This window comes from Atta colombica, unplaced genomic scaffold (assembly GCF_001594045.1).
Source record: "Atta colombica isolate Treedump-2 unplaced genomic scaffold, Acol1.0 scaffold51, whole genome shotgun sequence".
In the NCBI taxonomy this organism is placed as follows: domain Eukaryota; kingdom Metazoa; phylum Arthropoda; class Insecta; order Hymenoptera; family Formicidae; genus Atta; species Atta colombica.
Genome location: NW_017259541.1, coordinates 937,091 through 942,469, shown reverse-complemented (window position 1 = coordinate 942,469; position 5,379 = coordinate 937,091).

The window sequence follows — 5,379 nt, the reverse complement described above, 5'->3', positions numbered from 1 at the left end:
CATTTGATGCGAGCGTTTAAACGCTGGAGAAATTAGAGGGTCTAAGATCTCAAAGACAAGATCTACAAATTTGGGATTTAGAATCCCAGAAAGAAAACACTGACACATAAAAATATAAAGATATAATTTAACGTTGAAGTCGAAGCCGCTTCAAAGAGAGATTTTTTTTTATCAAGATATTAAAAAATTCATATTCATATAATATTAATGTATGTATACATTATGGATCGTTTTTCATTCTTGTTTATTGCACTTAATTGTTTTCATTCTCTTTTTTAAAGTTGTTGAATTAAGGATAATTTACTCACCACAGATGTACATTCTAATAAGGATGCTTCTGATAACATTGAGGCGAACCATTGAGACATGATAAGCGCGGAGTTAATTCGGCCAGGTGTTATCATAGCCAAAATCCGAACTCAAACTGTTCCGGATGCAATGGTTCGTGAATGTTTGACCGCGCAATATTTGATACTACGTCCGTAGATATTCCACTTCTAGGATCTAATCGTGGCTCGACCCAGATAATGGTTGACAGGAGAGCTGCAGAATTGTTCGCGATTTTGAACGCCCGCGGATTTTGAACGAAAACCTGATATAGAAAGTGCATACATCCAATCAAATGAATTCAATCATATGAATGCATAAAATATATATACAGTACATTTTTCAATGAAACAATTCTTACGCAATATTAAATCATAAATATAAATCAGGCTTTCGCGCACTTACTGAAATCTAATACTCGTGACTAATTCATCATTGAAAGATAGTAATTATTGTTTGAAGTGTGTTAAAGGTGTTGAAACAATATGCTTTCAATAGATCAGATTAATTGGCATATTTATTATATTTGATTTTTGATAGATGCTTAGGAATGAAATATAAAGGTATATTATTTTATATCAACATATTAAAATTTACAAGTTGTTTAAGTTAAGTAAGTTGTTTGTTAATATTACAATACGCAAAATTTTATATCATTATTATGGTATATATAAAAATATTTTAAAAATAAGGTTAAAAAATACATATGAAAATATGAAATTTCAAGGATTTAATAGAATAGGGAAATTGAAATCGCGTATGTAATGTCGAGCGTTAATTAAGTATAAATTGATAGCTTGAAATAGCATACGTTTAAATACATTCATTTAAGTTTTAATTCTTTATTTCAGCTTTGTGTATTTAAACATTGATTCATCATTATTTCAAAGTCGTGGAATAATTTTTCTTTAAAGGATGATATATTCTTTGTCAGCGACGTGACAAATTGGAAAAAATAGCCAGGGATTGCTCGTCAATCCCATTTGAAATTGTATTCACTGACATAGGTGCAAACAAGTGGTAGATTAATATCACGTGACAGTTTAATTGGGGCAGCGTGGATTAAACTGGCAGCGTGGAAGGGTCAGCTGGACATTTTTCATGGCCAAGCCAAATAAATAGGACCATCCGGGTCGGCAGTCCTGACGAGCAGATAAATTCCTGTCACGTCGACGTCCTGTTCCCATCTCCGAAAGCCTTCTGTCCCGTCGATTTATTCCAAAAATTGCAATAAAGTTAGCTCTGATAGCGAAGTGATTTTGCTACACCGAAAAAAAAAGAGGCGCGAAAATTGGTAACTTGCTTTCAATCGCGTTGCATTTGAGTCTCGATTTGTACTATTGATTCGATCAGCTGGTGCAAGAAAGCGAACAATTGATCAGAAAGTCGAGGATCAAGCGACATCACATCGAGAACAACCCCCGAGGATGCCTCGTCCTTCACCGCGAAGTAATCTCGTCCCTGACGAGAAATGAGGGCGCGAAAAGAAGCGAAGGGGATTCGAGGAAAAATTGAGGAAGGATAATATCCTCCACATCCATTCTAGAGATCGTAGTTACGCGAAAAGGTACGAGGCATCCGTAGAAGCCGGTTAAGTTCGACCTTATTGTTCCGCGAATTGGATTCGGTGGACTTAGACAGGAGGCTTCCTGGAAAATGTTGCGGCCGTATCGTCGCATTGGCTGGTTAAAGATATCTTCGATCGTCGCTTAGAGACTCTCGCACAGAAAGGTACTTACCTCTTACTTTTCTACAAAGCTTTCGTTGTGCGCTAACAAACTTATGTGAATCCTTTGGTATTTACGTTAAATCGCCTATCTAGTGTGCATTCAAAGGAAATTTGCGTGTTTAAGTCCTTAAATGGGATTTTCAAGCTCTTCCACTTTGCTGAGTCTTAGATGCGTTTCTACCTTACACTTAAACTTGATGAGGAACTTCATGTAAATTTCTTAAATTAATTCTTTATTACGTATTACATATTGCAAGATTATTTAGGTCTCGAATGTCAGCTAATTGAATTCTCTGAGATTAAACTAAATCAGAGAACTTAAAAAAAAAAGACATATTTCGATTTATCTTGGTATATCGCTTGAAAATTTAAATTTAAATTTCAAGCAAAATTGAATCTCAAACTTTTACTCTTATGGCTTCCATCTTTTAATCAAGACTATTCCCTGCATTTATCCCTTCAATTTTTGCAAATGCTTCAACTTTTTGTAAACTTTTCTTATTGACTAATAGCTTTTATTTGCGTTTTTTCAATCACTTATACGATCTGTTATTATTTCTTATAGAAATGTCGATTTGTAACTCTATAACGTTATCTAGTTCTATCTCGAAGGGTCACTCGGATCCCCTAGGTGGTCTTCCGACGTTCCTTCCGTTTCCGGGAGAAACGACCATGGTGCAACAAACAACCCACAGGTTATTTGTCTTCGTTCAGTATACCGAGGAAAGCGGGCCAGAAGAAGGGTGGGTGAGTAAGAGGAAGAATGAAACATGGAAGGGATGAGAGGGTTATGAAGAGAATTCGCGAACGCAGCCGCAGCTGCGTCGCACTTTCGAAAAAGCTCCTGCCAGGGATTTCGTTTAGTCTCGCGAAGAGACATGGAATTTCACCCCCGTCCCAAGAGAATTTTTCATTTAGCCCGCATTATTTATACGCACGCTTTGGCTACCTCCCAGAATTTTCCGTGAATGTTTCATGCGGAAATTAACGTGCCGCGTCTGCATCTTCTGAAAATGAAACTGCTTGTCCTGAGGATTTTGCTGAATGTTGCATTATGAAACCATTCCAAGTCCAAAAATAGATGTTATTTATTTCCATGAAATTTATTCTTGACCTAAATGTCTAAGTAAAACATTTTTGTCTGTGATTTAAAAGTATCTAGATTTAGAGATTTTTAATTTACAAATGTAAGAGAATTATTTTGTAAATGATGATATTATAAAAAGTTACACACTTTTATTAATTAAATTGGTATAGTAATACTTTTAATAGCATTTCAACTAATTCTTTGTCATCCTTAATTTTTTAACTAAATGAATTTGCACTTGATAAATATATTTTTTGATCCATTTGCTTAGCTTTTTAATTATTAAATTATAAACTTTTGCATATATCTGGGATAAGTAAATATTTCTCTTTTGTTTGTTGACTCTTAATTATAACTTTACATGTTTATTTAATATTTATAAGCGAATCAAATTTCAGAAGTTACACAATTTTATTAATAAAATTGATTCATTAATATCTTTAATAACAATTCAAGCTTCGTTGTTATTTAATCTTTTAATTAAATAAATTTACATGTATTTAATAAATATATTCATTTATTCGTTTTGTTTAGCTCTTTAATTATACTCTCCAGCACGTAAATTCTCTCTCAAGTATCGTACTATATTCCGAAGTTTTTTTTGCGCTGAACACGTCGAGCAGAATTTGCGTAACACATCAGAATTTTGAGCAAATTGGAATGGAATGGGCAAAAACCGCACCTCAATTTATTATTACACTCCAATTTACTAAAAATTCTGATGTACTATATCTATTTTAATGAACGGTATCGTACGTGTTGAGAGTGAAAAAAAATCTTCTACGTATTCTTGGTATTTTGAAGAAAAAAAGTGATTTTTTTATTCAACTGCATAATTATACAGAAAGTTTAAAATCCAAATAGCTATAACTTGATATAAAAATAAATCGTATGATAATAAACTCAAATTTATTTGAAAGATCTTGAATATTTTTTTTAGATGCCATAGATTTCGAAACAATTGGTTCTTTTTCTGTAAAAAGAAATACTGAAAAATGGCTGAAAATTTTTCATTTCGCTAAAAATTTTGACGTGCTACGTAAATTTTGCCAATGGCATTTGTCAACGGTGTTCAGCGTGAAAAAAATCTTTGAGATATTATATACTATGGCACTTCGAAAAGAAAGAAAAAAGTGACTTTTCATCAAACTGTGTTATTAAATCTTTGCACTGTCCTGTGCGTGAAGGGATAAATAAATATTTCCCTTCTTGTCAGTTAATGTTCTTCTTAATGTTATTCAATTTTTTAATTAAATAAATTTACACGTATTTTTTTACTAAATATATTCATTTATTCGTTTTGTTTAGTTTCTTTTAATTATACTCTTCAGCACGCAAATTCTCTTCAAAGTATCATAAATAACTTAACCCATTAAGGACCGACGATCGATTTTTCGATAAAAAAAAATAGGTCAACTTTTTATATCGCTTTGGACCAATCGCAAAATCGACTAATTCTCCCCCCTCCCCCCTCCTTTCCCTGTCCCCAACAATCAATCCCAGGGTGAAAATTTTTGGCAAGTAGACTCCTTAAGGCTTGCCATTGAAAGGATTTTAAATTTTGAGAAAAAAATTTGTCTCGGTCCTCAATGGGTTAATTGTAACCTTACATAATTATTTAATACTATGTGATATTATGTAACATTTATAAGCAAATCAAATTTTAAAAGAATTAAAACGATGGATTATTGGTTTTGAAAAGCAATCCGAGAGATAAACGGAATTTCAATAAATCGCTTGAAGGCTGCTACAAGCGTACAATGCATTTGTATACACACTCGCCGGGAGCACAGTGGCGATCTTTCGATCGATCGATTGGAAAGTGGAACTTGTATTGGATGGCGGCCTCTTGGGTCCTCTTCGCCAGCATCAGTCACGAAACGCCGTTTTCTGGCTAGTCAATTTTGCGGCATTGTACGAGAAATATGGCGGAAATGGAGTTCTTCCGTTGCGTTCCGGACTCTACGAGATACACAGTCCCTTTTCTTCCCGTCAATCTCGTAAGAAAGCACCACGTCGTGAATAGCTTTCCGATGCTTGCACACGCTGCCATGTCTTCCTGTGCCTGTCATCCTGTCGCAGTGCATTCTCTTTTAGATGCACCTGCTCTATTCTAACATCTACTGACTGCTGCTGGACCGTCCAACTATAAATTCTTGTTAAAGTGAAAAGAACAAAAATCGTATTAAATATGCACAAAACATTACAGCATTAGTAAAATGTGGAGGACATACAT